The sequence below is a fragment of the Staurois parvus genome, unplaced genomic scaffold, assembly GCF_062004578.1.
Source record: "Staurois parvus isolate SC_StPar_1 unplaced genomic scaffold, SC_StPar_1.0 ptg000426l, whole genome shotgun sequence".
In the NCBI taxonomy this organism is placed as follows: domain Eukaryota; kingdom Metazoa; phylum Chordata; class Amphibia; order Anura; family Ranidae; genus Staurois; species Staurois parvus.
Window position 1 is genome coordinate 5,344,011 of NW_028318222.1, and position 13,780 is coordinate 5,357,790.

The following is a 13,780-nucleotide window of genomic DNA, read 5'->3' on the forward strand; positions in this document are numbered from 1 at the left end:
TTGTGTAGCAGCACCGGCATATGCGCTCTGAAGGAACGGCATGCCCATGGTGCTCCTTCAGAGCTGTGTGCCGTAAAAAGTGCGCAGGAGTGATGTCACTGTGCCTCGGCCATTCAAGCCACCAGGACCTGCGAACCTGGAAGAAGTGTGAAAATGGAAGCCCTATCAGTGCGCTACTGGAGGGCTTCATTTTAAAGTAAGTTTCACATATGCACAATGTATACTAGCACATTGTGACATTGCCTTGCTGGGGAAAATTGTTTTCTTGAATTATCAGGTTTACTACTGCTTTAATCTGGATGAAGATGTCCTGCAAAGCCTGAAATGACAGGTCAACTTTCCCTGGCAATCATCCCCCCTTACCTAGGTATTAAATTGAAAATAGAGCAAACAGGAGGCACACACCCCTAGTGCATTATCCAAGGTTTATTATAGTATAAAAAGGGATGAAGAAATACTCACAAACATAGCATAAATGTACAGCTTAGTAAAACGGTGGAGATGGCCATAACAATGGCTGGGTGTCCGACTGTCAGTGAGGTCGCCAACTGACGCATTTCGGGGACAAGTCCCTTTCCTCAGAGCTGATGACCGACCTGGTAGTAGGTCAAGAAATAAATAGCTATAGCTGAGGCCATGGAGAGCTTAGCTCTTCCCCTTGAGCTCGTTAAAGGGGGGGGGGGGGGGGGGAGAACACAAAAATCAAAGATACACATAAATAACAATGGAGTTGCTGATGTAAGCAAAATAAAACGAAAATGCACCTGTTTCTGTCATTGTTGCAAGCAATAGGATGAACACACCACAACTCGAATAAAGTAAAAATTACAGCATTATATTGCGTAATCCCATATTGGAAATCATATATGCAAATGTATGAAAAGATCTAAAATATATACGGACTGCTTATAAAATCAAAACAAGCAACTAAAGATGTATAAATACAGGCTATCCATAGGCGAATTTGGTCCTGGTTCCCTTGGCTTTCCTGTGGCATTTGATCCCTGGAGCGCTGGAGAGTTTATTCTGTTTTTAGTTTCTTCTTAAACCTGTCTCTGACACATGATAATAGTGACTCTCACGTAGTGGCCTCCCTGGATGCTGAAAAAGCTTTTGATTCTGTAGAATGGGATTATTTGTTGTAGGTCCTACTTCGTTTTGGCTTTGGCCCTAAATATCTACGCTGGGTCTGAATGCTTTATAGGGCAAGGGTCTCTTGGTCTGTTTGCCCTGGTCCTGGAGCCTCTGGCGAGTTTAGTCAGGGAGTCCTCAGCAGTTCGGGGCTTATGGATAGGGCAGTTGGAGGAGAAATTGTCCCTTTATGCCGATGATTATTTATTATATCTGCATGATGCAAGCCCATCACTTATGGCAGCTTTTGAGCATTTTTGAAAATATTGGCACCTACTAAGGCATTCACATTAATTGGTCCAAATCTGTCCTGTTTCCCCTCGATGATCAGGCAGTGGCCATGGCTAACCCCTCCCTGTTGCAGTGGGTGACAGAGTTTTGATACCTAGGGGTTCAAGTGACCAGAGATGTATCTCAATACTTTACACGTAACCTTCGCCCCCTCCTTTCACTACTTAAAGAACGATGCGTTTCGTGGGCTGGATTCCCCTTAATCTTTTGGGATTTATAAATATTATTAAAATGATGATCTTGCCTAAATTTAACTACATGTTCCGTAACTGCCCAGTATGGATACCACCATCTTTCTTTCATGATATAGAGCGCTGTGTGAGTTCCTTCATATGGAATGGTGCCCTCCTCCGCCTGGCCAAGTCTACCTTATACCTTCCTGCACAGTTGGGAGGCTTAGCCTTACCCAGCTTCCAAGTATGTTACTGTTGGCGGTTTTAGTGATGTGTATTGGTGGTTTGAGAGTTCCAGTTCTAATGCCACAGTGTACATGGAGACTTCCTGTCTGGGTTTCTTGACGGACCTCTGTAACTTGGTCTAGCGGAGAGCTATGGCATATGACACTGTGCTGGATCTGACCAGGGTGACCGTGAAGGTCTGGATGGAGGCTAGACGTTGATTTCTCCAAGAACCGTGTTGGTCCCCTGCTCATCCTCTCTGGGGTAACCCCAAACTACCATCATGATATTATGCCTGCGGGCACCTTGTTGACCTTCTCTCAGCTCTCTCAGTTGTTTCAGTTGCCAGGTTGGATATTTTTTTGTTATGTCCAATTATGTCATGCTGCCAGGTCTCAGTTTCCTACGGATGAATCCAGTGGAGGACCTTTTATCTCAAGGTACTCTTGATAAGCCACTATCTGCTTTATGTAAGACCTTGCTCATTACTGACTTTCCCAAGCTTGAAAGATTGTGGGACCTCTGGACCGGAGATATTCCTTCTCTGGATAGAGAAAATTGGGAGGACTGAACAATACCCTAAACTGGTGGTCTCCTCTGGTGATAAACTTATCCAGACTAAATTCCTAAATCGCACATACTATACCTCTGTGGTACTACACAAAATGTATTGAGACAGGAACCCAAATTGCCCTTGACAAATTAATTTAGACTCTTACTTTCAGATGTTTTGGGAATGTCCTAGAGTTAATAGTTTTTGGTCGGAAGTTTTTGATCTTATTAACCTTACACTTCAGCTGTTGATCCCTAAACCTCTGGAGCTGGCCCTATTAGGGATTCATGATGACCATCAGCATCCCCATCATAGTAAATTATTGATTTCTTACCTTTTATTCTATGCTAAGAAGGAAATCCTTTGTAAATGGACATCTACTGCATCCCCAGACATGTCCTCATGGAAAACCATGATTAACACTGCTCTGCCCCTTTACAAGCTGACATATATTAATCAGGGTTGCCCCTGGAAATACGATGAGGTTTGGCAGCCGTGGTTATTTCAATAAGATTGGTTTGGCTAGGCCTTTCCCTATCCAACTGGAAAGTTTGGTGGTATGAATGTGCCCCTTGCCTCTCACTGGTATGCTCTAGTTATTCCCCTCCTCAATGTCCATGCTCTCCTGTCCCTCCCCCGAGGAGTTAGAGCTGATCTTCATATTTTGGTAGTTATGGTGGAACCCATGAGTGATGTATTACATTCTGCCTGTATTTATGTGGTCATGCTTGATTTTTTCAGATATTGTGTGTGATCCTTTAAACTTCTATGTTATGCCATGTCAACTGTTTTGTTTTTGTTCTTCCAAAGTAATATGTCATGCCTTTCTTTAATAAAAAAACTGATTGTTGGGGAAAAAAATATTTTTGCATAATTGACCTGCTTTGCTATAGAATTGTACAAATGCTTTACTGTCCATGCATGTAGATTGGGGTAACAACTGCATTGCTGCATTGTTTACTATACATTACATAAACGAGAAAGTTCCCAGAAGACTGTATCCTACCCAAACCCTTTAAAACCCTTTATATTTAAACAGCTACCTGTAACCTCTGATAACAATGTCTTATTCCAATAACCTACTATTATAGCAAACCTTCTGGAACGGTGACCGGAGTACTGGTTCTAGGATCATTGTGAAGACAAACAAATGTTTAGTCTGCTAAGCTCTGTAAACATAAAAGCAATAAGCAGGCTCCATGTATTTATAGCCTGCAGATGATGAAACATAAATAACACTTAGAGGAAACCGAATAAATAAAAACACCTTTGTTGGAAAACAATGCTTCAAAGTGTAATGAGACTCCACATTGGAGACTTGTATGCAGTGTTGTGACTTGGAAATCCAGGGCATGCCTTCTACAGTATAGTAATAGGCTGATCATTTGGGGTTCCCGTTGTGGTTCTTTTGTGTTCTCAGCAAGTGGACACATGTAGGACACTACTCATCTCTAATGTAAAGACTTGGACAGTGCTGGATGATGGGTACAAATACTGTAGCTGCTGACTTTTAATATATGGACACTTACCTGTCCAGGGGTCCAGCTGTGTTGTCAGCCTCCGGGTTCCTGACGCCGGCATTGCAAGTGAGGGAAACCAGAAATAAAGCCTTGCAGCTTCAAATCTGGGTTCCTACTGCGCATGCGTAAGTTACACTATGCCTTGAGATTGGTCCTACAGTCTTCTAGGACCTGTGAAATGTCCCAGGAGACTGCGGGGGGAAAGGAGGGGAGACAAATTTCTGGCTCAGGTACCCCCCTCCACCAAAAAAAGTGCCAAATGTGGCAGTGGAGGGGGGGGGGGGAGGCAGACAAACATGTTATACTTACCTGCTCTGTGTAATGGTTTTGCACAGAGCTGCCCTGATCCTCCTCTTTTTGGGTCCCCCACCGACACTCCAGACCCATCCCTCCTGCTCCTGAGTAGCTGCTCTGTGTGTCCATTCACATATGGAGTGTGGCTCAGCTCTGCCCCGCTCTCTCCTAATTGGCTTACTGGCTGTGATGGACAGAAGTAGAAGCTAATGGCCACCGCTACCACTGCTGTCTAAGTCAATGAGAAGGGAGAGACCCAGGAAAGCCGAGGCTCTCGTGCACATTGCTGGATCGAGATGGAGCTCAGGTAAGTTTTAGAGGGGACTGGAGATACTGCTGCACACAAAAGGTTTTTTACCTTCATCATAGAATGGGCATTTACATTTATTTTAAGGGCCCTTTCACGCTAATGCGTTTTTGATTTGTTTCAATTGACTTTTGAAAAACTGCACCATCGATGCAGCATGCAGGACTTTTCAAATCAAAGGGCATCTACCAGGGGCGGACTGACAACTCATGGGGCCCCCGGGCAACAGGGGATCATGGGGCCCCTGTGTCTTTGCCCAAACTCAAAAAAGCCTATGAAAAAGGTACCAGGGGCATCTCATGGGGCCCCCTACTGACCCTGGGCCCTTGGGCAGTGCCCGAGTTTCCAAATGGTCAGTCCACCCCTGGCGTCTACAGTGTGAACAATTACATAGGATTTAATATGGAATAACTTCCATGCGCTTATGTTGCCCTGGAAAAGCACAGCAAAAGTGCACCATTGTGAGAGGTGCCTAAATAAAGTTGCAGTCACACTTGCGGATGCACTGTATCTCAGATTATTTGTGAGAACCCCAGCAGGAGCTCCCATGATCAGATGCTAGAGGCAGCCCCAAAAATTGCATGTCTATACAAATTATCATATCACAAATTTATAACTTAAAATTCAAAGAGCAGTTATCAGAGGAACAAAGCTGTATACATTAAAAATAAGTGATCATTGACGTCCCCAATGGCCATGGATCTCCCCACTTGCTACCAGATGGAAAATTATATGGAGTGCACAGGTAGCCACTGAGACCCACAAATTAAAGCCCTGCAACAAATATATATTTTTTTTAGTACAGGTACTTATATAGTGCCATCAGTTTATGCAGTGCTTTACATACATATTGTACATTCATATCAGTCCCTAACCCTCAAGGGGTATACAATCTAATGTCCCTAACTCACAGCCATACATTGGCCAATTTAGACAGGAACCAATTAACCTATACTGCATATCTTTGCAGTGTGGTAGGAAACTGGAGTACCTAGAAGAACCCCACACAGGCACAAGGAGAACATGCAAACTCCAGTCAGGTGGTGCTGTGGTTGGGATTTGAACCAATGACCCTAGTACTGCCAGGTGGAAGTGCCAACCATTTAGCCAGTGTGCTGCCCTGAATATGTATACTAATGGTATCTAGTCACAAGACTTGTTAATGGAAAATATAGTAAAAATATATACACTGCTCAAAAAGTTAAGGAACATTTTGAAAACACATTAGATCTCAATGGCGAAAAATATCATGCTGGATATCTATACTGATATGGACTGGGTAATGTGTTAGAAATGTAAGGATGCCCAATTATTTGATCGAAATGAAAATTTTCAACCTACAGAGGACTGAATTCAAAGACACCACGAAAATCAAAGGGAAAAAATAATGCAACAGGCTAGTACATTTTGCTGAAACTTCATTGCAGCAACTCAAAATGGTACTCAGTAGTTTGTATGGCTCCCCACGTGCTTGTATGCATGCCTGACAATGTCAGGGCATGCTCCTAATGAGACAATGGATGGGGTCCTGGGGTATTTCCTCTCAGATCTGGACCAGGGCATCACTGAGCTCCGGGACAGTCTGAGGTGCAACCTGGTGGCATTGGATGGACCGAAACATGATATCCCAGAGATGTTCTATTGGATTTAGGTGTGAACGTGAGGGCCATTCAATGGTATCAATACCTTCATCCTCCAGGAACTGCCTGCATACTCTCACCACATTAAGCCAGGCATTGTTGTGCATCAGGAGGAACTCAGGATCCACTGCACCGGTGTAGGGTCTGACAATGGGTCCAAGGATTTCATTCCGATACCTAATGGCAGTCAGGGTGCCATTGTCTAGCCTGTAGAGGTCTGTGCATCCCTCCATGGATATGCCTTCCTAGACCATCACGGACCCACCACCTAAACGGTCATGCTGAATGATGTTAAGGGCAGCATAATGTTCCCCACGGCTTCTCCAGACCAATTCATGTCTGTCACATGTGCTCAGGGTGAACCAGCTCCCATCTGTGAAAAAGCAGAGGGCGCCAGTGGCAGACCTGCCAATTCTGCTGTTCAATGACAATTGCCAAGCGAACTCTATGGTGCTGGGCAGCGAGCACAGGGCCCACTAGAGGATGTCGGGCCCTCAAGCCACCCTCATGAAGTCTGCTTCTGATTGTTTAATCAGAGACATTAACACCAGTGGCCTACTGGAGGTCATTTTGTAGGGCTCTGGCAGTGCTCAGTCTTTTCCTCCTTGCACAAAGGAGCAGATACTGGTCCTGCTGATGGGTTAAGGTCCTTCTATGGCCCTGTCCTGCTCTCCTAGAGTAACTGCCTGTCTCCTGGAATCTCCTCCATGCTCTTGAAACTGTGCTGGGAGACACAGCAAATCTTCTGGCAATGGCACGTATTGAAGTGCCATCCTGGAGGAGTTGGACAGCCTGTGCAACCTCTGTAGGGTCCAGGTATCGCTACCAGTAGTGACACTGACCCTAGCCAAATGCAAAACTAGTGAAAAACAGTCAGAAAAGATGAGTAGGGAAAAAATGTCAGTGTTCTCCACCTGTAAAACCATTCCTGTTTTGGGGGTTGTCTCATTGTTGCCCATTGTTAATTTCATTAACATCAAAGCAGCTGAAACTGATTAACAACCCCCTAGGCTACTTAACTGGCCAGATCAATATCCCAGGAGTTTAATTGACTTGATGCTATATTCTGATTAAAAAGTGTTCCTCTAATTTGTTTGAGCAGTGTATATAAAGAAAATTTTGAAATCAATATAATCCTACCCGTAGATGTGGCAGACTTGGTAATGGAGACTTCAGGGGAATATATGAATAACCTGCAAGTAGCAATATATGGAGAAGATGATTTAAGAGTCATAATAAAGAAATAAATAAAAATCCAAAATTGGGGTAAAAAAAGCATTCTTTGGTTTGAATGGATGTAGGGGAAAGACGGCCTTAGATATACAGGTAAAACCTAGTTTTAGGATTTGTTTTATCTCCGTATATCACCTGAGGCCAGTTACTTCACTGAATAAATGGCCTATTAAAACCACTTTAAATAATGCCTATTAAAAGTTCCAAATTTGGGTAAAAAACGTTCTGTGGTTATATCTTAGGGATGCGGCACATATGAGAGTACACCTACCATTATTTTACATCCATTCAAGGTGCAGAATTTACACAGGATCTCTCAGTTCTGAAAAGCATAAGTGAGGAGAGCTCTGAGAGCTGATTGGAGGGAAGAGCCCCCCCTCCATACAGCTCACAGGAACAGAGCTAAGACTGTCAATCTGCTGGAGGTCCCTCCCCTGTCACCATTTTTCTCTTGGTGTCAGAAAAACTTGTCAGAAATGATTCATGCTAATGGAAGAGGAACGAAGCAGCAGGCAGCAATGACAATTAGTGCTCTTGAAACAAGTACACACTATAGGAGGGATAAGCTTTGTTCATATTTCATTTCTGAGGTTTACATCCCCTTTAAGTACAACATGACAGATACATGTAGGTAGGTAGCAGCAAATAAAATAAAATACACTCAGTTAGGCTCATCTTTGAACACTTTACAAGAATAAAGATAATTTTCAGAGCTCAGAATATTTGAAGGACACACATAGCAAAGTAGAAGCTATTCCAGATCTGCCGGCTCTTACTCTATCACTTTCAAGTTCACTCTTGTCCTTACTCTGACCTTCAGTAATGAATATATCCTATATCTGACCTGGGTAAAGCCATTGTCTTCTGTGTCTGACAATAACCAAATCAGCCTGCTCTACAAATACTAGGCAGGAGGTTTGTGACAGCTGGGATTGCCAATCAGTTAGCAATACAAATACTGCTGTGACTAGTAAATGGTCAAACATTTGATTGTGAGCAGCACTGCTGAGGTCTGTATTTGATGATGGGAAATAAACAATGTGAACTGCTCTGTAATCTCTAGGCAGCATTTCGGCAATCCAATGCCCAAAGATGACAAAGGATTTAAAGCAGAACTCCAGGCAAATGCACGGATAAAGTACATATATGGGAGTGTTGTACCTGCCAAAGAATTAGATTTTTTGCCCATTCAGTTCTGAAGTTAACACAGCTCTGCAGAGCAAGAAATCAGTTTTCCTCTGCTGCAGTTAAAGTGTTACTAAACCCATAACAGTACAATCAGTCTGTATATGCAGTAAAGCATGCTTGTTATATTCACTGTGGAACCTAAGGGGTTACTCCTCCACATTGTGTAAAAAAGTTGTTTGATCCTGTGTTCTCTGATCCTCCCCTTCTTCTGCAGTCCCCAATCCATCTGCTGTACAGAGCCCTAGGAGTCACTCTGCACATGCTCAGTTTGGTGTGTTTGCTAGAGAGCTTTTTTTTGGGGGGGGGGGGTTGCATGTGATCAGCACAAGGTCAATCAGCACTGTCCAGACAGAGGGTCAGGGGTCATACAGCCTCATAGGACAGTCGGAGGAGAATGAAAACTCCTCCTACAAAATGTAACTAGTGCTAGGCCAGACGGTGAACAAAGTCACAAGACTGCTATAAACTGCTGATGAGAAAAAGTATTTAGCAGTTTATATTTACTAAATTAATTGAATTTCCTTGTTGTGTGTATTGTGTGGGACCAGATATAGTGAATGCAGGGTTTAGAACCACTTTAGGTAACACATGAAGGACTTGTCCCTCTTCCAGCCTGTGTTTGGCATTCTGTTTTCTACTTTTATCACCAAATTACTTGTTAGCGCATGAGCATAACTGATTGGCTCCTTGTGCTGGTTCTACTTTTCCTAGACTGAGATCTGCTGTACAGGGACTGCAAGAAGTTGATACCAAGGCAAACTGCCTGCATTTTGAAAAAAATACACTTACTGTAGTAATAAATACAGAGTTCAGCCTAAAAAAGGTTTATTCCGAGAATAATAATGAACATGAATAGCAAGCAATAGGGAAGATTTATTAAAACTGGTGCACACCAAATCTGGTGCAGTTCTGCATAGTAACCAATCATCTTCCAGGTTTTATTGTCAAAGCTTAACTGAACAAGCTGAAGTTAGAAGCTGATTGGCTACAATGTACAGCTGCACCAGATTCTGTGTGCATCAGTTCTAGAAAATCCCCTCTAATGGGTCTAATTGGAAAGCTCCATCTGCGGTCAATAAATCGCGCACATGTGCTCCTGTAATGAATTTATTTAGGAGGTTGTGTAATGACACAATGCTGTGCGGTAGGGCAGGCAAGATACAGAGGAGGCTGCAAGGATTTCAGCACAGCATGGGGGAACTTGCCAAAAGTCACCTAACCATGAATTCTTGCAGAATGTTTGGCCCAAAATGGTGTGCAGTGTGCCAAAGAGATAACAAACCTGTGCCTTGAGTAAACCAGCCTGATCATTGTCAAATCTCAAACTCAGCAAACTGATACAGTTATCCATGTTCCCATTATGTGCTATCTATCTTTGCTTTGTAAAGTTGCCAGCCTTTAAATGGTATCAGCAACTCCAATCTGCCAACATGCTGTAGCTAGGTGTTACCACCTGTGGTAGTGAGCTCCTGTTGATACTTAACTTGGGGTTCCCAGTCTGCTTCTTTATCAGAGCCCCTGATGGTGGGGATGGACTTGCAGCAAGCTGGAACCAGTTTGCAGCCCCCAGGTACGCCCAGCTAAGGTTGAGGAGACCACTTACGGGAGCAGAGTATAATGGGAGGAGACAAACAGAATCCGATAGGCAAGCCGAGGTCAGGGCAGGCGGAAAACAAGCAAGGTCAGAGAACGAAGCCATGGTCAGTACACATGTAGTCAATGTAGGATTCATACAGTAGTAACACACAGGAGCTCAGACAACTAGGATGCTGCTCAGGCAAAGTGGGCTAGACTGAGCATGTCTTATATAAACAAGCAAACTAGGAGGTGGGCCAGGAAGTGATGGAAGGGAAGGAAATAAAACACAGAAGATAGCAGACGACTACCCATAGGTGAGCACAGACAAACCACACATGTGAAAGGAATCAGGAGCAGCAAGGAGGTAAGAATAAACAAACAGGAGGCTAACTTGTGACACTAGGTAAGTGGGTCAGTTTCTTCTCTGTTCTATGCTTGTAGGCAGGTTGCCTACTAGAAGTTAGTTGCTGCCCTGGCCGAAAGGGATAGAGTTAATGTTTTTTGGCTGCCATTCCCTGGTCTGTCTTTGCAGGCTTTTCAGGTCCAACCCACCAGTCCTGTGTATATATAAAAGGGGTCAGGGGTTTGGGCAAGGAGAGCAGCAGAAGTGACAGCAGTGACAGCAGCAAGCAGCGGTGAAGAAGAGGAAGAGAATGAGCCCATGTTCCTTTGCCTAGAGGGCAGCATCCAGCTGCCACCCGCCTGTCTTCAGGAGCCTTCCAAATGTACAGGGGATCACTTGGACCCGCCATCTGTCCCAAAGCCACTGATGACTTGGAGCACCACTTTAAAGGACTTGCCTTTCCATGGACTCTAATCCAGCCATTCTCAATCAGGGTTCCTCTAGAGGTTGCTATAGCTGTGGATGATTGACCTCCTATGTCAGGGTCCTGTAGTTCTGGAAGAGCTGGCATTTCTGCCAGTACTCTACATGGCTGCAGAAGTACACATCAGCCTCAGTCTGGTGCCAGACGGCCTTTATAAGGAGGCTCATCACTTCCTCAAGTTGTTGGATGATTTCTAGCTCCCCGTGCCCTGTTCCTGGTTCCTGTGATTCTGACCTGTGATTTCCCGTTACCGACTCTACCTGTCTACTCTGCATTACCCCTGATCTGACCTCAGCTTGGCTTACGGATACCCTCTCTCTCGCTCCTCTGTGTATGACCTCGGCTATCCCATCTGAATACGTCTGCTCTGATTCCCACCTGGTACCTGACCTTGTCTTGAACCGACTACCCAGTAAACATCTAAATCCCAGAAGGGCTTGCATACCACGCACAGGCGCCTCCTGTCTGCAGACCTATCTCCATGCACCAGTTGTGCTTCTGAGTGGACAACCAACCAGCACTCCTACAGGCGACCTGTGCAACTTTGTACCTGACTCCCGCTGCCCCACTCTCAGGGGAGTTCAGAACTTAGCCGCAAGGGAAGCCCTCTCTCCATTGGCCTCCATCACCAGGTACGTGATAGTGTCACGTAAGTTGGGTCCAAGGTACATTGGCCCTTTCCGGATCAAGAGGGAAATCAATCCAGTGGCATTTGAGCTGTTCCTTCCAGAATCATACAAGATCCACCCAGTTTTCCACATCTCCCTACTCAAGCCAGCTGATCCTTTTCCAGGGAGAGTAGAACCACCTCCTCCACCGATAACAGTTGGGGAGAAGACGGAATACAAGGTTGAAGCAATTCTAGACTGCAGAAGGCAGGCAAGACAAATCTAGTACCTGGTCAGATGGAAGGGGTAACCACCTGAAGAAAGTTCCTGGGAACCAAAAGGGAATGCACATGCCCCCAGGCTTCTCCAAGAATTTAATTCCAAGTATCCTGAAAACATGGCCCAAGTGGGCATCCGGAGGCTGCCCTTTGGGGGGGCACTGTCAGGGTCCTGTCCACGGCAGAAGTTCTGGCATTTCTGCCAGTACTCTACATGGCCGCAGAAGTACACATCAGCCTCAGTCTAGTGCCAGACGGCCTTTATAAGGAGGCTCATCACTTCCTCAAGTTGCTGGATGATCTCTAGCTCCCTGTGCCCTGTTCCTGGTTCCTGTTTCCTATGATTCTGACCTGTGATTTCCCGTTACCGACTCGGCTTGCTCCTGGACCTGTTTACTCTGCTTTACCCCTGATCTGACCTCGGCTTGGCTTACGGATACCCTCTCTCTCGCTCCTCTGTGTATGACCTCGGGTATCCCATCTGACCACGTCTGCTCTGACTCCCACCTGGTACCTGACCTTGTCTTGAACCGACTACCCAGTAAACATCTAAATGCCGTAAGGGCTTGCATACCACGCACAGGCACTTCCTGTTTGCAGACCTATCTCCATGCACCAGCTGTTCTGAGTGGACCACCAACCAGCACTCCTACAGGCGACCTGTGCAACTTTGGGCCTTACTCCCGCTGTCCCACTCTCAGGGGAGTCTGGAACTTGGGCGCAAGGGAAGCCCTCTCTCCATTGGCCTCCATCTCCGGGTACGTGATATCCTATCTGATGGTGCCTGGATAGTTCCAGTTCTAATGTCACTTGGCGAGGTGACACCAATGATATTTTTAGCTGTCTGTATTGGTGGCAATCTGACCACCACTGTAAGGGGGCAGTCTTCCAACTGACCATCAATGTAGGGGACATTTTTCCAATGACCTTTGATTAATGTATTTTAACAGGGGTTCCCCGAGACCTGAAACTTATGTTAACGGATTCTCTGGGGTAAAAGGTTGAGAAAGGCTGCTCTATCCTGTGCAGGTATGTTGGGGCAGCCACTATAGTTAGGGTTAGTTAGAGGAAAAGATTTTGCATATTAATCTGTTGCATTGAAGATTCTACAGTAAAGCTTTGAAACATTATTCTTCCTGGTCTGCAGTTATTCAAGGGGTGTATGAAAGTAACCGGCACTCTACATCTAGTCTGCAAAGTGGGTCAGTAAGCACATTGGGTTATGAAGACAGCACAGCAAGAAGTAATGCAGAGCGAAGTACAGTGAGTGGTTGCCAAGGGTAATAAAGTTCTAGCCAGCAGCCCAGTGTGAAGTGTGTACCTGTGTAAGGTGGGTCATCCTCTTGCAGTGAGGGAGTTGTCATCACCCTTATCTCCCCCTGGCGGCCTGTCTCCCATAACATCAGGAACAGATCAGCATGCAGAGGTTTCCAGCCTGTGCACAGACACAGAAGAAGAGATAATATAATGTATGCATGGAGTCCACGCTAGCTGCACAGCATGATTCCATTCTGTTAATGGGAGTGAGGTAGCGGAGATTCATTGGACAGATGGAGTGGGCACAGGCTCTGTGTGTCCATACTAAATGCAACAAGTGACAGTAGTGGTGTACATTGGCATGGGGCTAAAGAGAGTTAGCTTAAGTTCAGTTTATCTGTTCAAGTGTACACGGTATCCAGCCATCTTTCAGTTGGAGGTCTGCCTTAAGGTTGAGTTAATCCTGAAAGCAGCCCCTGTCCTGCTCTGGGGCACTGATGGACCTGGCACTCCATGTAAAGGTACCCCATGTGCAAGGCAGTGACTCATTTGATGTGCCTTAGCATAGTGCAGAAGATACCACCCCGGGGGTGGTCCTCCTATGTGACCCACACTTGGTGAGGAGGGGAACATGGAGGAAGTACCACCCACCTTCCCCCACAGCACAGGCAGATCAC